This window comes from Hemitrygon akajei, chromosome 5, assembly GCF_048418815.1.
Source record: "Hemitrygon akajei chromosome 5, sHemAka1.3, whole genome shotgun sequence".
Classification (NCBI taxonomy): domain Eukaryota; kingdom Metazoa; phylum Chordata; class Chondrichthyes; order Myliobatiformes; family Dasyatidae; genus Hemitrygon; species Hemitrygon akajei.
Genome location: NC_133128.1, coordinates 105,764,826 through 105,787,288, shown reverse-complemented (window position 1 = coordinate 105,787,288; position 22,463 = coordinate 105,764,826).

Here is a 22,463-nt window from a genome sequence, read left to right as displayed (position 1 = left end):
TTTTCTGCATGTAGGAGTGCCAATTGACTCACTCTAAAGAGAATGTTTTCTGAATGTAGGAGGTCCAATTGACTCACTCTAAAGAGAATGTTTTCCACGTGTAGGAGGAGCAATCGACTCAATCGAAAGAGACTGTTTTGCAGATGTAGGAGGGCCACATTTCTCACTCTAATGAGAATTTATTCCACATGTAGGAGGGCCAATTGACTGACTCTGATGAGAATGTATTCCACATGTCGGAGGGCCAATTGACTCACCCTAAAAGCATGTTCTCTGCATGTAAGACATCGAATTGACTCACTCTAAAGAGAATGTTTTCTGAATGTAGGAGTGGCAATTGACTCAATCTAAAGAGAATGTTATCTGCATGTAGGATGGCCAATCAATTCACCCTAAAGAATGCTTTCCACATGTAGGAGGGCCAATGGACTCACCCTAAAGTGGGATGTTTTCTGCATGTAGGAGGGCCAATTTACTCACTCTAAATAGAATTTTTTCTGAATGTTGGAGGGCCTATTGAATCACTGTAAAGAGAATGTTTTCTGAATGTAAAAGGGCCAATCAACTCACTCTAAAGATAGTGTTTTCCACATGTATGAGGGCCAATCGACTCATCCTAAAGAGAATATTCCCCACATGTATGACGGCCAATCCACTCGCTCTAAAGAGAATATTCTCCACATGTAGGAGGGCCAATCGACTCACTCTAAAGAGAATATTCTCCCCATGTAGAAGGGCCAATTAACTCACTCTAAAGAGAATGTTTTCTGAATGTAGGAGGGCCAATTGACTCACTCTAAAGAGAATGTTTTCTGAATGTAGGAGGGCCAATTGACTCAATCTAAAGAGAATATTATCTGCATATAGGATGGCCAATTAATTCACCCTAAAGAATGCTTTCCACATGTAGGAGGGCCAATTGACTCACCCTAAAGAGACGGTTTTCCACATGTAGGAGGGCCAATTTACTCACTGTAAAGACAATGTTTTCTGAATGTAGGAGGGCCATTCGACTCACTCTAAAGAGAATGTTTTCCAAATTAAGGAGGGCCAATCGACTCACCCTAAAGAGAATGTTTTCTGCATGTAGGAGGGCCGATTGACTCACTCTAAAGAGAATGTTTTCTGAATGTAGGAGGGCCAATTGACTCACTCCAAAGAGAAAATTCTCCCCATGTAGAAGGGCCAATTAACTCACTCTAAAGAGAATGTTTTCCGAATGTAGGAGGGCCAATTAACTCACTCCAAAGAGCATGTTCTCTGCATGTAAGACGGCCAATCGACACACCCTAAAGAGCATGTTCTCCGCATATAGGAGCATCCATCTACTCACTCTAATGAGAATGTTTTCCACATGTAGGAGGGCCAATCGTTTCAGACTAAAGAGCCTGTTCTCTGCATGTAAGATGGCCAATCGACTCACACTAAAGAGCATGTTCTCCACATGTAGGAGGGCCAATCGACTCACTCTAAAGAGAATGTTTTCCACATGTAGGAGGGCCGATCCCTAAAGAGAATCTTTTTAACATGTAGGAGAGCCAAATGACTCACTCTAAAGTGAATGTTTTCAACATATAGGAGGGCCAATCGACTCACACTAAAGAGCATGTTCTCTGCATGTAGGACCGCCAATCGACTCGCACTAAAGAGCATGTTCTCCACCTGTAGGAGGGCCAATCAACTCACTCTAAAGAGAAAGTTTTCCTCATGTTTAAGGGCCGATCGTCTCACTCTAAAGAGAATGTTTTCTGAATGTAGGAGGGCCAATTGACTCACCCTAACGAAAAAGTTTTCCACATGTAGGAGAGCCAGATGACTCACTCTGAAGAGAATGTTTTTCCCATGTCGGAGGGCCAATCGATTCACTGTAAAAGGGTCGTTTTCTACATGTAGGAGGGTCAATTGACTCACTCTAAGGAGAATATTCTCCACATGTAAAAGTGCCAATAGATTCACTCTAAAGAGAATGTTTTCCACATGCAGGAGCGCCAATCGACTCACCCTAAAGTGAAAGCTTTCTGCATATAGGAGGGCCAATTTACTCACTCTAAAGCAATGTTTTCTGAATGTAGGAGGGCCAATTGACTCACTCTAAAGAGAATGTTTTCTGAATGTAGGCGGGCCAATTGACTCACTCTAAAGAGAATATTTTCCACATGTAGGAGGATCAATCGACTCAATCGAAAGAGACTGTTTTCCAAATGTAGGAGGGCCACATGACTCACACTAATGAGAATTTATTCCACATGTAGGAGGGCCAATTGTCTGACTCTGATGAGAATGTTTTCCACATGTCGGAGGGCCAATTGACTCACCCTAAAGAGCATGTTCTCTGCATGTAAGACATCAAATCGACTCACTCTAAAGAGAATGTTTTCTGAATGTAGGAGTGGCAATTGACTCAATCTAAAGAGAATGTTATCAGCATGTAAGACGGCTAATCGACTCACCCTAAAGAGTATGTTTCTGCATGTAAGACGGCCAATCGACTCACCCTAAAGAGCATGCTCTCCGCATGTAGGAGCGCCCATCTACTCAATCTAATGAGAATGTTTTCCACATGTAGGAGAGCCAAATGACTCACTCTGAAGAGAATGTTTTTCAGATGTAGGAGGGCCAATCAAATCACTCTAAAAGGAAAGCTTTCTACATGCAGGAGGGTCAATCGACTCATCCTAAAGAGCATGTTCTCTGCATGAAATACCTCGAATTGTCTCACTCTAAAGAGAATGTTTTGTGAATGTAGGAGTGGCAATTGACTCAATCTAAACAGAATGTTATCTGCATGTAGGATGGCAAATCAATTCACCCTAAAGAATGCTTTCCTCATCTAGGAGGGATAATTGACTCACCCTAAAGAGAATGGTTTCCACATGTCGGAGGGCCAATTGACTCACCCTAAAAGCATGTTCTCTGCATGTAAGACCTCGAATCGACTCACTTTAAAGGGAATGTTTTCTGAATGTAGGAGTGGCAATTGACTCAATCTAAAGAGAATGTTATCTGCATATAGGATGGCCAATTAATTCACCCTAAAGAATGCTTTCCTCATGTAGGAGGGCCAATTGACTGACCCTAAAGAGAATGTTTTCCACATGTAGGAGCGCCAATCGACTCATCCTAAAGAGAATATTCTCCACATGTAGGAGGGCCAATCGACTCACTCTAAAGAGAATATGCTCCCCATGTAGAAGGGCCAATTAACTCACTCTGAAGAGAATGTTTTCCGAATGTAGGAGGGCCAATTGACTCACTCTAAAGAGAATGTTTTCTGAATGTAGGAGGGCCAATTGACTCACTCTAAAGAGAATGTTTTCCACATGTAGGAGGATCAATCGACTCAATCGAAAGAGACTGTTTTTCAAATGTAGGAGGGCCACATGACTCACTCTAATGATAATTTATTCCACATGTAGGAGGGCCAATTGACTGACTCTGATAAGAATGTTTTCCACATGTAAGACGGCCAATCGACTCACCCTAAAGAGCATGTTCTCCGCATGTAGGAGCGCCCATCTACTCACTCTAATGAGAATGTTGTCCACATGTCGGAGAGCCAAATGACTCACTCTGAAGAGAATGTTTTTCACATGTCGGAGGGCCAATCGAATCACTCTAAAAGGAAAGTTTTCTACATGTAGGAGGATCAATCGACTCAATCTAAAAAAGATTTTCTCCACATGTAGTAGGGCCAATCGACTCACCCTAAAGAGCATGTTCTCTGCATGTAATACCTCGAATCGTCTCAATCTAAAGAGAATGTTATCTGCATGTAGGATGGCCAATCAATTCACCCTAAAGAATGCTTTCCTCATGTAGGAGGGCCAATTGACTCACCATAAAGAGAATGGTTTCCACATGTAGGAACGCCAATCGACTCACCCTAAAGTGAAAGTTTTCTGCCTGTAGGAGGGCCAATTTACTCACTCAAAAGACAATGTTTTCTGAATGTAGGAGGGCCAATCGACTCACTCTAAAGAGAATGTTTTCCAGATTAAGGAGGGCCAATCGACTCATCCTAAAGAGAATGTTTTCTGCATGTAGGAGTGCCAATTGACTCACTCTAAAGAGAATATTCTCCACATGTAGGAGGGCCAATCGACTCACACTAAAGAGAATGTTTTCTGAATGTAGGAGGGCCAATTGACTCACTCTAAAGAGAATGTTTTCCACGTGTAGGAGGAGCAATCGACTCAATCGAAAGAGACTGTTTTGCAGATGTAGGAGGGCCACATTTCTCACTCTAATGAGAATTTATTCCACATGTAGGAGGGCCAATTGACTGACTCTGATGAGAATGTATTCCACATGTCGGAGGGCCAATTGACTCACCCTAAAAGCATGTTCTCTGCATGTAAGACATCGAATTGACTCACTCTAAAGAGAATGTTTTCTGAATGTAGGAGTGGCAATTGACTCAATCTAAGGAGAATGTAATCTGCATGTAGGAGCACCCATCTACTCACTCTAATGAGAATGTTTTCCACATGTGGGAGGGCCAATTGACTCACTCCAAAGAGAATGTTTTCCACATGTAGGAGGGCCGATCACTAAAGAGAATGTTTTTCACATGTAGGAGAGCCAAATGACTCACTCTAAAGTGACAGCTTTCCACATATAGGAGGGCCAATCGACTCACACTAAAGAGCATGTTCTCTGCATGTAAGACGGCCAATCGACCTGCACTAAAGAGCATGTTCTCCACCTGTAGGAGGGCCAATCAACTCACTCTAAAGAGAATGTTTTCCACATGTAGGAAGGCCAATAGACTCACTCTAAAGAGTATGTTTTCCTCATGTTTAAGGGCCGATTGACTCACTCTAAAGAGAATGTTTTCTGAATGTTGGAGGGCCAATTGACACACTCCAAGGAGAATGTTTTCTGCATGTAGGAGGGCCGATTGACTCACTCTAAAGAGAATGTTTTCTGAATGTAGGAGGGCCAATTGACTCACTCTAAAGAGAATATTCTCCACATGTAGGAGGGCCAATCGACTTACTCTAAAGAGAATGTTTTCTGAATGTTGGAGGGCCCATTGAGACACTCCAAAGAGCATGTTCTCAGCATGTAAGACGGCCAATCGACTCACCCTAAAGAGTACGTTTCTGCATGTAAGACCTCAAATCGACTCACCCTAAAGAGCATGTTCTCCGCATGGAGGAGCGCCCTTCTACTCACTCTAATGAGAATGTTTTCCACATGTAGGAGGGCCAATCGACTCACCCTAACGAGAATGTTTTCCACATGTAGGAGAGCCAAATGACTCACTCTGAAGAGAATGTTTTTCACATGTAGGAGGGCCAATTGACTGACCCTAAAGAGCATGTTTTCCACATGTAGGAGAACCAATCGACTCATCCTAAAGAACCTGTTCTCTGCATGTAAGACCTCGAATCGACTCACTCTAAAGAGAATGTTTTCTGAATGTAGGAGTGGCAATTGACTCAATCTAAAGAGAATGTTATCTGCATATAGGATGACCAATTAATTCACCCTAAAGAATGCTTTCCTCATGTAGGAGGGCCAATTGACTGACCCTAAAGAGAATGCTTTCCACATGTAGGAGCGACAATCGACTCACTCTAAAGAGAATGTTTTCCGAATGTAGGAGGGCCTATCCCTAAAGAGAATGTTTTTCACATGTAGGAGAGCCAAATGACTCTCTCTAAAGAGACTGTTTTCCACATATAGGAAGGCCAATCGACTCACACTAAAGAGCATGTTTTCTGCATGTAAGATGGCCAATCGACTCACACTAAAGAGCATGTTCTCCACATGTAGGAGGGCCAATCGACTCACTCTAAAGAGAATGTTTTCCACATGTAGGAGGGCCGATCCCTAAAGAGAATGTTTTCCACATGTAGGAGGGCCGATCCCTAAAGAGACTGTTTTTCACATGTAGGAGAGCCAAATGACTCACACTAACGAACATGTTCTCTGCATGTAAGATGGCCAATCGACTCACACTAAAGAGCATGTTTTCCACATGTAGGAGGGCCAATCGAATCACTCTAAAGAGAATGTTTTCCTCGTGTTGAAGGGCCAATTGACTCACTCTAAAGAGAATGTTTTCTGCATGTAAGATGTCCAATCAACACACCCTAAAGAGCATGTTCTCCGCATGTAGGAGCACCCATCCACTCACTATGATGAGAATGTTTTCCACATGTAGGAGGGCCAATTGACTCACTCCAAAGAGAATGTTTTCCACATGTAGGAGGGCCGATCCCTAAAGAGAATGTTTTTCTCATGTAGGAGAGCCAAATGACTCACTCTAAAGTGTCTGTTTTCCACATATAGGAGGGCCAATCGACTCACACTAAAGAACATGTTCTCAGCATGTAAGATGGCCAATCGGCTCACACTAAAGAGCATGTTTTCACATGTAGGAGGGCCAATCGACTCACTCTAAAGAGAATGTTTTCCACATGTAGGAGGGCCGATCCCTAAAGAAAATGTTTTTCACATGTAGGAGAGCCAAATGACTCACTCTAATGAGACTGTTTTCCACATGTAGGAGGGCCAATCGACTCACTCTAAAGAGAAAGTTTTCCCAATGTAGGAGGGCCAATAGACTCACTCTAAAGAGAATTTTTTCCTCATGTTTAAGGGCCAATCGACTCACTCTAAAGTGAATGTTTTCTGAATGTTGGAGGGCCGATTGACTCACTCTAAAGGGAATGTTTTCTGAATGTAGGAGGGCCAATTGACTCACTCTAAAGAGAATATTCTCCACATGTAGGAGGGCCAATCGACTCACTCTAAAGAGAATGTTTTCTGAATTTTGGAGGGCCAATTGACACACTCCAAAGAGCATGTTCTCTGCATGTAAGACGGCCAATCGACTCACCCTAAAGAGTATTTTTCTGCATGTAAGACCTCTAATCGACTCACCCTAAAGAGCATGTTCTCTGCATGTAGGAGCGCCCATCTACTCACTCTAATGAGAATGTTTTCCACATGTAGGAGGGCCAATTGACTCACCCTAACGAAAACGTTTTCCACATGTAGGAGAGCCAGATGACTCACTCTGAAGAGAATGTTTTTCCCATGTCGGAGGGCCAATCGATTCCCTGTAAAAGGGTCGTTTTCTACATGTAGGAGGGTCAATTGACTCACTCTAAAGAGAATATTCTCCACATGTAAAAGGGCCAATAGATTCACTCTAAAGTGAATGTTTTCCACATGCAGGAGCGCCAATCGACTCACCCTAAAGTGAAAGCTTTCTGCATGTAGGAGGGCTAATTTACTCACTCTAAAGACAATGTTTTCTGAATGTAGGAGGGCCAATTGACTCACTCTAAAGAGAATGTTTTCTGAATGTAGGAGGGCCAATTGACTCACTCTGAAGAGAATGTTTTCCACATGTAGGAGGGCCAATTGACTAACTCTAAAGAGAATGTTTTCCACATGTAGGAGGGCCGATCCCTAAAGAGAATTTTTTTTCACATGTAGGAGAGCCAAATGACTCACTCTAAAGAGACTGTTTTCCACATATAGGAGGGCCAATCGATTCACACTAAAGAGCCTGCTTTCTGCATGTAAGATGGCCAATCGACTCACACTAAAGAGCATGTTCTCCACATGTAGGAGGGCCAATCGACTCACTCTAAAGAGAATGTTTTCCACATGTAGGAGGGCCTATCCCTAAAGAGAATGTTTTTCACATGTAGGAGAGCCAAATGACTCACTCTAAAGAGACTGTTTTCCACATATAGGAGGGCCAATCGACTCACACTAAAGAGCATGTTTTCTGCATGTAAGATGGCCAATCGACTCACACTAAAGAGCATGTTCTCCACATGTAGGAGGGCCAATCGACTCACTCTAAAGAGAATGTTTTCCACATGTAGGAGGGCCGATCCCTAAAGAGACTGTTTTTCACATGTAGGAGAGCCAAATGACTCACACTAAAGAACATGTTCTCTGCATGTAAGATGGCCAATCGACTCACACTAAAGAGCATGTTTTCCACATGTAGGAGGGCCAATCGAATCACTCTAAAGAGAATGTTTTCCTCGTGTTGAAGGGCCAATTGACTCACTCTAAAGAGAATGTTTTCTGCATGTAAGATGTCCAATCAACACACCCTAAAGAGCATGTTCTCCGCATGTAGGAGCGCCCATCCACTCACTATGATGAGAATGTTTTCCACATGTAGGAGGGCCAATTGACTCACTCCAAAGAGAATGTTTTCCACATGTAGGAGGGCCGATCCCTAAAGAGAATGTTTTTCACATGTAGGAGAGCCAAATGACTCACTCTAAAGAGTCTGTTTTCCACATATAGGAGGGCCAATCGACTCACACTAAAGAACATGTTCTCTGCATGTAAGATGGCCAATCGGCTCACACTAAAGAGCATGTTTTCACATGTAGGAGGGCCAATCGACTCACTCTAAAGAGAATGTTTTCCATATGTAGGAGGGCCGATCCCTAAAGAAAATGTTTTTCACATGTTGGAGAGCCAAATGACTCACTCTAATGAGACTGTTTTCCACATGTAGGAGGGCCAATCGACTCACTCTAAAGAGAATGTTTTCCTCATGTTTAAGGGCCAATCGACTCACTCTAAAGAGAATGTTTTCTGAATGTTGGAATGCCAATTTTCACACTGCAAAGAGCATGTTCTCTGCATGTAGGAGGGCCAATCGACTCACTCTAAAGAGAATATTTTCCTCGTTTTGAAGGGCCAATCGACTCACTCTAAAGAGAATGTTTTCTGAATGTTGGAGGGCCAATTGACTCATCCAAAGAGCATGTTCTCCGCATGTAGGAGCACCCATCTACTCACTGTAATGAGAATGTTTTCCACATGTAGGAGGGCCAATTGACTAACTCTAAAGAAAATGATTTCCACATGTAGGAGGGCCGATCCCTAAAGAGAATGTTTTTCACATGTAGGAGAGCCAAATGACTCACTCTAAAGAGAATGTTTTCCACATGTAGGAGGGCCGATCCCGAAAGAGAATGTTTTTCACATGTAGGAGAGCCAAATAACTCACTCTCAACTGACTGTTTTCCACATACAGGAGGGCCAATCGACTCACACTAAAGAGCATGTTCTCTGCATGCAAGACGGCCAATCGACTCGCACTAAAGAGCATGTTCTCCACCTGTAGGAGGACCAATCGACTCACTCTAAAGAGAAAGTTTTCCCAATGTAGGAGGGCCAATAGACTCACTCTAAAGAGAATGTTTTCCTCATGTTTAAGGGCCGATCGACTCACTCTAAAGAGAATGTTTTCTGAATGTTGGAGGGCCGATTGACTCACTCTAAAGGGAATGTTTTCTAAATGTAGGAGGGCCAATTGACTCACTCTAAAGAGAATATTCTCCACATGTAGGAGGGCCAATCGACTCACTCTAAAGAGAATGTTTTCTGAATTTTGGAGGGCCAATTGACACACTCCAAAGAGCATGTTCTCTGCATGTAAGACGGCCAATCGACTCACCCTAAAGAGTATTTTTCTGCATGTAAGACCTCTAATCGACTCACCCTAAAGAGCATGTTCTCTGCATGTAGGAGCGCCCATCTACTCACTCTAATGAGAATGTTTTCCGCATGTAGGAGGGCCAATTGACTCACCCTAACGAAAAAGTTTTCCACATGTAGGAGAGCCAGATGACTCACTCTGATGAGAATGTTTTCCCATGTCGGAGGGCCAATCGATTCACTGTAAAAGGGTCGGTTTCTACATGTAGGAGGGTCAATTGACTCACTCTAAAGAGAATATTCTCAACATGTAAAAGGGCCAATAGATTCACTCTAAAGAGAATGTTTTCCAGATGCAGGAGCGCCAATCGACTCACCCTAAAGTGAAAGCTTTCTGCATGTAGGAGGGCCAATTTTGCTCACTCTAAAGACAATGTTTTCTGAATGTAGGAGGGCCAATTGACTCACTCTAAAGAGAATGTTTTCTGAATGTAGGAGGGCCAATTGACTCACTCTAAAGAGAATGTTTTCCACATGTAGGAGGATCAATCGAATCAATCGAAAGAGACTGTTTTCCAAATGTAGGAGGGCCACATCACTCACACTAATGAGAATTTATTCCACATGTAGGAGGGCCAATTGACTGACTCTGATGAGAATGTTTTCCACATTTCGGAGGGCCAATCGACTCACCCTAAAGAGCATGTTCTCTGCATGTAAGACATCAAATCGACTCACTCTAAAGAGAATGTTTTCTGAATGTAGGAGTGGCAATTGACTCATTCTAAAGAGAATGTTATCCGCATGTAAGACGGCCAATCGACTCACCCTAAAGAGTATGTTTCTGCATGTAAGATGGCCAATCGACTCACCCTAAAGAGCATGCTCTCCGCATGTAGGAGCGCCCATCTACTCAATCTAATGAGAATGTTTTCCACATGTAGGAGGGCCAATCGACTCACCCTAACGAAAATGTTTTCCACATGTAGGAGAGCCAAATGACTCACTCTAAAGAGAATGTTTTTCACATGTAGGAGGGCCAATTGAATCACTCTAAAAGGAAAGTTTTCTACATGTAGGAGGGTCAATCGACTCATCCTAAAGAGCATGTTTTCTGCATGAAATACCTCGAATTGTCTCACTCTAAAGAGAATGTTTTCTGAATGTAGGAGTGGCAATTGACTCAATCTAAAGAGAATGTTACCTGCATGTAGGATGGCCAATCAATTCACCCTAAAGAATGCTTTCCTCATCTAGGAGGGATAATTGACTCACCCAAAAGAGAATGGTTTCCACATGTCGGAGGGCCAATTGACTCACCCTAAAAGCATGTTCTCTGCATGTAAGACCTCGAATCGACTCACTCTAAAGAGAATGTTTTCTGAATGTAGGAGTGGCAATTGACTCAATCTAAAGAGAATGTAATCTGCATGTAGGAGGGCCAATCGACTCACTCTAAAGAGAATATTTTCCTCGTGTTGAAGGGCCAATCGACTCACTCTAAAGAGAATGTTTTCTGAATGTTGGAGGGCCAATCGACTCGCACTAAAGAGCATGTTCTCCACCTGTAGGAGGGCCAATCGACTCACTCTAAAGAGAATGTTTTCCTCATGTTTAAGGGCCGATCGACTCACTCTAAAGTGAATGTTTTCTGAATGTTGGAGGGCTGATTGACTCACTCTAAAGGGAATGTTTTCTGAATGTAGGAGGGCCAATTGACTCACTCTAAAGAGAATATTCTCCACATGTAGGAGGGCCAATTGACTCACTCTAAAGAGAATGTTTTCTGAATTTTGGAGGGCCAATTGACACACTCCAAAGAGCATGTTCTCTGCATGTAAGACGGCCAATCGACTCACCCTAAAGAGTATTTTTCTGCATGTAAGACCTCTAATCGACTCACCCTAAAGAGCATGTTCTCTGCATGTAGGAGCGCCCATCTACTCACTCTAATGAGAATGTTTTCCAAATGTAGGAGGGCCAATTGACTCACCCTAACGAAAAAGTTTTCCACATGTAGGAGAGCCAGATGACTCACTCTGAAGAGAATGTTTTTCCCATGTCGGAGGGCCAATCGATTCCCTGTAAAAGGGTCGTTTTCTACATGTAGGAGGGTCAATTGACTCACTCTAAAGAGAATATTCTCCACATGTAAAAGGGCCAATAGATTCACTCTAAAGTGAATGTTTTCCACATGCAGGAGCGCCAATCGACTCACCCTAAAGTGAAAGCTTTCTGCATGTAGGAGGGCCAATTTACTCACTCTAAAGACAATGTTTTCTGAATGTAGGAGGGCCAATTGACTCACTCTAAAGAGAATGTTTTCCACATGTAGGAGGGCCGATCCCTAAAGAGAATTTTTTTTCACATGTAGGAGAGCCAAATGACTCACTCTAAAGAGACTGTTTTCCACATATAGGAGGGCCAATCGATTCACACTAAAGAGCCTGTTTTCTGCTTGTAAGATGGCCAATCGACTCACACTAAAGAGCATGTTCTCCACATGTTGGAGGGCCAATCGACTCACTCTAAAGAGAATGTTTTCCACATGTAGGAGGGCCTATCCCTAAAGAGAATGTTTTTCACATGTAGGAGAGCCAAATGACTCACTCTAAAGAGACTGTTTTCCACATATAGGAGGGCCAATCGACTCACACTAAAGAGCATGTTTTCTGCATGTAAGATGGCCAATCGACTCACACTAAAGAGCATGTTTTCCACATGTAGGAGGGCCGATCCCTAAAGAGACTGTTTTTCACATGTAGGAGAGCCAAATGACTCACACTAAAGAACATGTTCTCTGCATGTAAGATGGCCAATCGACTCACACTAAAGAGCATGTTTCCCACATGTAGGAGGGCCAATCGAATCACTCTAAAGAGAATGTTTTCCTCGTGTTGAAGGGCCAATTGATTCACTCTAAAGAGAATGTTTTCTGAATGTTGGAGGGCCAATTGACTCACTCCAAAGAGCGTGTTCTCTGCATGTAAGATGTCCAATCAACACACCCTAAAGAGCATGTTCTCCGCATGTAGGTGCGCCCATCTACTCACTATAATGAGAATGTTTTCCACATGTAGGAGGGCCAATTGACTCACTCCAAAGAGAATGTTTTCCACATGTAGGAGGGCAGATCCCTAAAGAGAATGTTTTTCACATGTAGGAGAGCCAAATGACTCACTCTAAAGAGTCTGTTTTCCACATATAGGAGGGCCAATCGACTCACACTAAAGAACATGTTCTCTGCATGTAAGATGGCCAATCGGCTCACACTAAAGAGCATGTTTTCACATGTAGGAGGGCCAATCGACTCACTCTAAAGAGAATGTTTTCCACATGTAGGAGGGCCGATCCCTAAAGAAAATGTTTTTCACATGTAGGAGAGCCAAATGACTCACTCTAATGAGACTGTTTTCCACATGTAGGAGGGCCAATCGACTCACTCTAAAGAGAAAGTTTTCCCAATGTAGGAGGGCCAATAGACTCACTCTAAAGAGAATGTTTTCCTCATGTTTAAGGGCCAATCGACTCACTCTAAAGAGAATGTTTTCTGAATGTTGGAATGCCAATTTTCACACTGCAAAGAGCATGTTCTCTGCATGTAGGAGGGCCAATCGACTCACTCTAAAGAGAATATTTTCCTCGTTTTGAAGGGCCAATTGACTCACTCTAAAGAGAATGTTTTCTGAATGTTGGAGGGCCAATTGACTCACTCCAAAGAGCATGTTCTCTGCATGTACGACGGCCAATCGACACACCCTAAAGAGCATGTTCTCCGCATGTAGGAGCACCCATCTACTCACTGTAATGAGAATGTTTTCCACATGTAGGAGGGCCAATTGACTAACTCTAAAGAAAATGATTTCCACATGTAGGAGGGCCGATCCCTAAAGAGAATGTTTTTCACATGTAGGAGAGCCAAATGACTCACTCTAAAGAGAATGTTTTCCACATGTAGGAGGGCCGATCCCTAAAGAGAATGTTTTTCACATGTAGGAGAGCCAAATAACTCACTCTAAAGTGACTGTTTTCCACATATAGGAGGGCCAATCGACTCACACTAAAGAGCATGTTCTCTGCATGCAAGACGGCCAATCGACTCGCACTAAAGAGCATGTTCTCCACCTGTAGGAGGACCAATCGACTCACTCTAAAGAGAAAGTTTTCCCAATGTAGGAGGGCCAATAGACTCACTCTAAAGAGAATGTTTTCTGAATGTTGGAGGGCCGATTGACTCACTCTAAAGGGAATGTTTTCTAAATGTAGGAGGGCCAATTGACTCACTCTAAAGAGAATATTCTCCACATGTAGGAGGGCCAATCGACTCACTCTAAAGAGAATGTTTTCTGAATTTTGGAGGGCCAATTGACACACTCCAAAGAGCATGTTCTCTGCATGTAAGACGGCCAATCGACTCACCCTAAAGAGTATTTTTCTGCATGTAAGACCTCTAATCGACTCACCCTAAAGAGCATGTTCTCTGCATGTAGGAGCGCCCATCTACTCACTCTAATGAGAATGTTTTCCGCATGTAGGAGGGCCAATTGACTCACCCTAACGAAAATGTTTTCCACATGTAGGAGAGCCAGATGACTCACTCTGATGAGAATGTTTTCCCATGTCGGAGGGCCAATCGATTCACTGTAAAAGGGTCGTTTTCTACATGTAGGAGGGTCAATTGACTCACTCTAAAGAGAATATTCTCCACATGTAAAAGGGCCAATAGATTCACTCTAAAGAGAATGTTTTCCAGATGCAGGAGCGCCAATCGACTCACCCTAAAGTGAAAGCTTTCTGCATGTAGGAGGGCCAATTTTGCTCACTCTAAAGACAATGTTTTCTGAATGTAGGAGGGCCAATTGACTCACTCTAAAGAGAATGTTTTCTGAATGTAGGAGGGCCAATTGACTCACTCTAAAGAGAATGTTTTCCACATGTAGGAGGATCAATCGACTCAATCGAAAGAGACTGTTTTCCAAATGTAGGAGGGCCACATCACTCACACTAATGAGAATTTATTCCACATGTAGGAGGGCCAATTGACTGACTCTGATGCGAATGTTTTCCACATTTCGGAGGGCCAATCGACTCACCCTAAAGAGCATGTTCTCTGCATGTAAGACATCAAATCGACTCACTCTAAAGAGAATGTTTTCTGAATGTAGGAGTGGCAATTGACTCATTCTAAAGAGAATGTTATCCGCATGTAAGACGGCCAATCGACTCACCCTAAAGAGTATGTTTCTGCATGTAAGACGCCCAATCGACTCACCCTAAAGAGCAAGCTCTCCGCATGTAGGAGCGCCCATCTACTCAATCTAATGAGAATGTTTTCCACATGTAGGAGGGCCAATCGACTCACCCTAACGAAAATGTTTTCCACATGTAGGAGAGCCAAATGACTCACTCTAAAGAGAATGTTTTTCACATGTAGGAGGACCAATTGAATCACTCTAAAAGGAAAGTTTTCTACATGTAGGAGGGTCAATCGACTCATCCTAAAGAGCATGTTTTCTGCATGAAATACCTCGAATTGTCTCACTCTAAAGAGAATGTTTTCTGAATGTAGGAGTGGCAATTGACTCAATCTAAAGAGAATGTTACCTGCATGTAGGATGGCCAATAAATTCACCCTAAAGAATGCTTTCCTCATCTAGGAGGGATAATTGACTCACCCTAAAGAGAATGGTTTCCACATGTCGGAGGGCCAATTGACTCACCCTAAAAGCATGTTCTCTGCATGTAAGACCTCGAATCGACTCACTCTAAAGAGAATGTTTTCTGAATGTAGGAGTTGCAATTGACTCAATCTAAAGAGAATGTAATCTGCATGTAGGAGGGCCAATCGACTCACTCTAAAGAGAATATTTTCCTCGTGTTGAAGGGCCAATCGACTCACTCTAAAGAGAATGTTTTCTGAATGTTGGAGGGCCAATTGACTCACTCCAAAGAGCATGTTCTCTGCATGTAAGACGGCCAATCGACACACCCTAAAGAGCATGTTCTCCGCATGTAGGAGCACCCATCTACTCACTGTAATGAGAATGTTTTCCACATGTAGGAGGACCAATTGACTAACTCTAAAGAGAATGTTTTCCACATGTAGGAGGGCCGATCCTTAAAGAGAATGTTTTTCACATGTAGGAGAGCCAAATGACTCACTCTAAAGAGACTGTTTTCCACATATAGGAGGGCCAATCGACTCACACTAAAGAGCCTGTTTTCTGCATGCAAGACGCCCAATCGACTCGCACTAAAGAGCATGTTCTCCACCTGTAGGAGGGCCAATCGACTCACTCTAAAGAGAAAGTTTTCCCAATGTAGGAGGGCCAATAGACTCACTCTAAAGAGAATGTTTTCCTCATGTTTAAGGGCCGATCGACTCACTCTAAAGTGAATGTTTTCTGAATGTTGGAGGGCCGATTGACTCACTCTAAAGGGAATATTTCTGAATGTAGGAGGGCCAATTGACTCACTCTAAAGAGAATATTCTCCACATGTAGGAGGGCCAATTGACTCACTCTAAAGAGAATGTATTCTGAATTTTGGAGGGCCAATTGACACACTCCAAAGAGCATGTTCTCTGCATGTAAGACGGCCAATCGACTCACCCTAAAGAGTATTTTTCTGCATGTAAGACCTCTAATCGACTCACCCTAAAGAGCATGTTCTCTGCATGTAGGAGCGCCCATCTACTCACTCTAATGAGAATGTTTTCCACATGTAGGAGGGCCAATTGACTCACCCTAACGAAAAAGTTTTCCACATGTAGGAGAGCCAGATGACTCACTCTGAAGAGAATGTTTTTCCCATGTCGGAGGGCCAATCGATTCCCTGTAAAAGGGTCGTTTTCTACATGTAGGAGGGTCAATTGACTCACTCTAAAGAGAATATTCTCCACATGTAAAAGGGCCAATAGATTCACTCTAAAGTGAATGTTTTCCACATGCAGGAGCGCCAATCGACTCACCCTAAAGTGAAAGCTTTCTGCATGTAGGAGGGCCAATTTACTCACTCTAAAGACAATGTTTTCTGAATGTAGGAGGGCCAATTGACTCACTCTAAAGAGAATGTTTTCTGAATGTAGGAGGGCCAATTGACTCACTCTGAAGAGAATGTTTTCCACATGTAGGAGGGCCAATTGACTAACTCTAAAGAGAATGTTTTCCACATGTAGGAGGGCCGATCCCTAAAGAGAATTTTTTTTCACATGTAGGAGAGCCAAATGACTCACTCTAAAGAGACTGTTTTCCACATATAGGAGGGCCAATCGATTCACACTAAAGAGCCTGCTTTCTGCATGTAAGATGGCCAATCGACTCACACTAAAGAGCATGTTCTCCACATGTAGGAGGGCCAATCGACTCACTCTAAAGAGAATGTTTTCCACATGTAGGAGGGCCTATCCCTAAAGAGAATGTTTTTCACATGTAAGAGAGCCAAATGACTCACTCTAAAGAGACTGTTTTCCACATATAGGAGGGCCAATCGATTCACACTAAAGAGCCTGCTTTCTGCATGTAAGATGGCCAATCGACTCACACTAAAGAGCATGTTCTCCACATGTAGGAGGGCCAATCGACTCACTCTAAAGAGAATGTTTTCCACATGTAGGAGGGCCTATCCCTAAAGAGAATGTTTTTCACATGTAGGAGAGCCAAATGACTCACTCTAAAGAGACTGTTTTCCACATATAGGAGGGCCAATCGACTCACACTAAAGAGCATGTTTTCTGCATGTAAGATGGCCAATCGACTCACACTAAAGAGCATGTTCTCCACATGTAGGAGGGCCAATCGACTCACTCTAAAGAGAATGTTTTCCACATGTAGGAGGGCCGATCCCTAAAGAGACTGTTTTTCACATGTAGGAGAGCCAAATGACTCATACTAAAGAACATGTTCTCTGCATGTAAGATGGCCAATCGACTGACACTAAAGAGCATGTTTTCCACATGTAGGAGGGCCAATCGAATCACTCTAAAGAGAATGTTTTCCTCGTGTTGAAGGGCCAATTGACTCACTCTAAAGAGAATGTTTTCTGAATGTTGGAGGGCCAATTGACTCACTCCAAAGAGCGTGTTCTCTGCATGTAAGATGTCCAATCAACACACCCTAAAGAGCATGTTCTCCGCATGTAGGAGCGCCCATCTACTCACTATAATGAGAATGTTTTCCACATGTAGGAGGGCCAATTGACTCACTCCAAAGAGAATGTTATCCACATGTAGGAGGGCCGATCCCTAAAGAGAATGTTTTTCACATGTAGGAGAGCCAAATGACTCACACTAAAGAGTCTGTTTTCCACATATAGGAGGGCCAATCGACTCACACTAAAGAACATGTTCTCTGCATGTAAGATGGCCAATCGGCTCACACTAAAGAGCATGTTTTCACATGTAGGAGGGCCAATCGACTCACTCTAAAGAGAATATGCTCCCCATGTAGAAGGGCCAATTAACTCACTCTGAAGAGAAAGTTTTCCGAATGTAGGAGGGCCAATTGACTCACTCTAAAGAGAATGTTTTCTGAATGTAGGAGGGCCAATTGACTCACTCTAAAGAGAATGTTTTCCACATGTAGGAGGATCAATCGACTCAATCGAAAGAGACTGTTTTTCAAATGTAGGAGGGCCACATGACTCACTCTAATGATAATTTATTCCACATGTAGGAGGGCCAATTGACTGACTCTGATGAGAATGTTTTCCACATGTCGGAGGGCGAATCGACTCATCCTAAAGAGAATATTCTCCACATGTAGGAGGGCCAATCGACTCACCCTAAAGAGCATGTTCTCCGCATGTAGGAGCGCCCATCTACTCACTCTAATGAGAATGTTGTCCACATGTCGGAGAGCCAAATGACTCACTCTGAAGAGAATGTTTTTCACATGTCGGAGGGCCAATCGAATCACTCTAAAAGGAAAGTTTTCTACATGTAGGAGGATCAATCGACTCAATCTAAAAAAGATTTTCTCCACATGTAGTAGGGCCAATCGACTCATCCTAAAGAGTATGTTCTCTGCATGTAATACCTCGAATCGTCTCACTCTAAAGAGAATGTTATCTGCATGTAGGATGGCCAATCAATTCACCCTAAAGAATGCTTTCCTCATGTAGGAGGCCCAATTGACTCACCATAAAGAGAATGGTTTCCACATGTAGGAACGCCAATCGACTCACCCTAAAGTGAAAGTTTTCTGCCTGTAGGAGGGCCAATTTACTCACTCAAAAGACAATGTTTTCTGAATGTAGGAGGGCCAATCGACTCACTCTAAAGAGAATGTTTTCCAGATTAAGGAGGGCCAATCGACTCATCCTAAAGAGAATGTTTTCTGCATGTAGGAGTGCCAATTGACTCACTCTAAAGAGAATATTCTCCACATGTAGGAGGGCCAATCGACTCACACTATAGAGAATGTTTTCTGAATGTAGGAGGCCCAATTGACTCACTCTAAAGAGAATGTTTTCCACGTGTAGGAGGAGCAATCGACTCAATCGAAAGAGACTGTTTTGCAGATGTAGGAGGGCCACATTTCTCACTCTAATGAGAATTTATTCCACATGTAGGAGGGCCAATTGACTGACTCTGATGAGAATGTATTCCACATGTCGGAGGGCCAATTGACTCACCCTAAAAGCATGTTCTCTGCATGTAAGACATCGAATTGACTCACTCTAAAGAGAATGTTTTCTGAATGTAGGAGTAGCAATTGACTCAATCTAAGGAGAATGTAATCTGCATGTAGGAGCACCCATCTACTCACTCTAATGAGAATGTTTTCCACATGTGGGAGGGCCAATTGACTCACTCCAAAGAGAATGTTTTCCACATGTAGGAGGGCCAATAGACTCACTCTAAAGAGAATGTTTTCCTCATGTTTAAGGGCCGATTGACTCACTCTAAAGAGAATGTTTTCTGAATGTTGGAGGGCCAATTGACACACTCCAAAGAGCATGTTCTCTGCATGTAAGACGGCCAATCGACTCGCACGAAAGAGCATGTTCTCCACCTGTAGGAGGCCCAATCAACTCACTCTAAAGAGAATGTTTTCCAGATTAAGGAGGGCCAATCGACTCATCCTAAAGAGAATGTTTTCTGCATGTAGGAGTGCCAATTGACTCACTCTAAAGAGAATATTCTCCACATGTAGGAGGGCCAATCGACTCACACTATAGAGAATGTTTTCTGAATGTAGGAGGGCCAATTGACTCACTCTAAAGAGAATGTTTTCCACGTGTAGGAGGAGCAATCGACTCAATCGAAAGAGACTGTTTTGCAGATGTAGGAGGGCCACATTTCTCACTCTAATGAGAATTTATTCCACATGTAGGAGGGCCAATTGACTGACTCTGATGAGAATGTATTCCACATGTCGGAGGGCCAATTGACTCACCCTAAAAGCATGTTCTCTGCATGTAAGACATCGAATTGACTCACTCTAAAGAGAATGTTTTCTGAATGTAGGAGTAGCAATTGACTCAATCTAAGGAGAATGTAATCTGCATGTAGGAGCACCCATCTACTCACTCTAATGAGAATGTTTTCCACATGTGGGAGGGCCAATTGACTCACTCCAAAGAGAATGTTTTCCACATGTAGGAGGGCCAATAGACTCACTCTAAAGAGAATGTTTTCCTCATGTTTAAGGGCCGATTGACTCACTCTAAAGAGAATGTTTTCTGAATGTTGGAGGGCCAATTGACACACTCCAAAGAGCATGTTCTCTGCATGTAAGACGGCCAATCGACTCGCACGAAAGAGCATGTTCTCCACCTGTAGGAGGCCCAATCAACTCACTCTAAAGAGAATGTTTTCCAGATTAAGGAGGGCCAATCGACTCATCCTAAAGAGAATGTTTTCTGCATGTAGGAGTGCCAATTGACTCACTCTAAAGAGAATATTCTCCACATGTAGGAGGGCCAATCGACTCACACTATAGAGAATGTTTTCTGAATGTAGGAGGGCCAATTGACTCACTCTAAAGAGAATGTTTTCCACGTGTAGGAGGAGCAATCGACTCAATCGAAAGAGACTGTTTTGCAGATGTAGGAGGGCCACATTTCTCACTCTAATGAGAATTTATTCCACATGTAGGAGGGCCAATTGACTGACTCTGATGAGAATGTATTCCACATGTCGGAGGGCCAATTGACTCACCCTAAAAGCATGTTCTCTGCATGTAAGACATCGAATTGACTCACTCTAAAGAGAATGTTTTCTGAATGTAGGAGTAGCAATTGACTCAATCTAAGGAGAATGTAATCTGCATGTAGGAGCACCCATCTACTCACTCTAATGAGAATGTTTTCCACATGTGGGAGGGCCAATTGACTCACTCCAAAGAGAATGTTTTCCACATGTAGGAGGGCCAATAGACTCACTCTAAAGAGAATGTTTTCCTCATGTTTAAGGGCCGATTGACTCACTCTAAAGAGAATGTTTTCTGAATGTTGGAGGGCCAATTGACACACTCCAAAGAGCATGTTCTCTGCATGTAAGACGGCCAATCGACTCGCACGAAAGAGCATGTTCTCCACCTGTAGGAGGCCCAATCAACTCACTCTAAAGAGAATGTTTTCCACATGTAGGAAGGCCAATAGACTCACTCTAAAGAGAATGTTTTCCTCATGTTTAAGGGCCGATCGACTCACTCTAAAGTGAATGTTTTCTGAATGTTGGAGGGCCGATTGACTCACTCTAAAGGGAATGTTTTCTGAATGTAGGAGGGCCAATTGACTCACTCTAAAGAGAATGTTTTCTGAATTTTGGGGGGCCAATTGACACACTCCAAAGAGCATGTTCTCTGCATGTAAGACGGCCAATCGACTCACCCTAAAGAGTATTTTTCTGCATGTAAGACCTCTAATCGACTCACCCTAAAGAGCATGTTCTCTGCATGTAAGACATCGAATTGACTCACTCTAAAGAGAATGTTTTCTGAATGTAGGAGTGGCAATTGACTCAATCTAAGGAGAATGTAATCTGCATGTAGGAGCACCCATCTACTCACTCTAATGAGAATGTTTTCCACATGTGGGAGGGCCAATTGACTCACTCCAAAGAGAATGTTTTCCACATGTAGGAGGGCCGATCACTAAAGAGAATGTTTTTCACATGTAGGAGAGCCAAATGACTCACTCTAAAGTGACTGCTTTCCACATATAGGAGGGCCAATCGACTCACACTAAAGAGCATGTTCTCTGCATGTAAGACGGCCAATCGACTCGCACTAAAGAGCATGTTCTCCACCTGTAGGAGGCCCAATCAACTCACTCTAAAGAGAAAGTTTTCCACATGTAGGAAGGCCAATAGACTCACTCTAAAGAGAATGTTTTCCTCATGTTTAAGGGCCGATTGACTCACTCTAAAGAGAATGTTTTCTGAATGTTGGAGGGCCAATTGACACACTCCAAAGAGCATGTTCTCTGCATGTAAGACGGCCAATCGACTCGCACGAAAGAGCATGTTCTCCACCTGTAGGAGGGCCAATCGACTCACTCTAAAGAGACTGTTTTCCACATGCAGGAGGGCCAATTTACTCACTCTAAAGACAATGTTTTCTGAATGTAGGAGGGCCAATCGAATCACTCTAAAGAGAATGTTTTCCAAATTAAGGAGGGCCAATCGACTCACCCTAAAGAGAAAGTTTTCTGCATGTAGGAGGGCCTATTGACTCACTCTAAAGAGAATGTTTTCTGAATGTAGGAGGGGCAATTGACTCACTCCAAAGAGAATGTTTTCTGAATGTAGGTGGGCCAATTGACTCACTCTAAAGAGAATATTCTCCACATGTAGGAGGGCCAATCGACTTACTCTAAAGAGAATGTTTTCTGAATGTTGGAGGGCCCATTGAGACACTCCAAAGAGCATGTTCTCAGCATGTAAGACGGCCAATCGACTCACCCTAAAGAGTACGTTTCTGCATGTAAGACCTCTAATCGACTCACCCTAAAGAGCATGTTCTCCGCATGGAGGAGCGCCCTTCTACTCACTCTAATGAGAATGTTTTCCACATGTAGGAGGG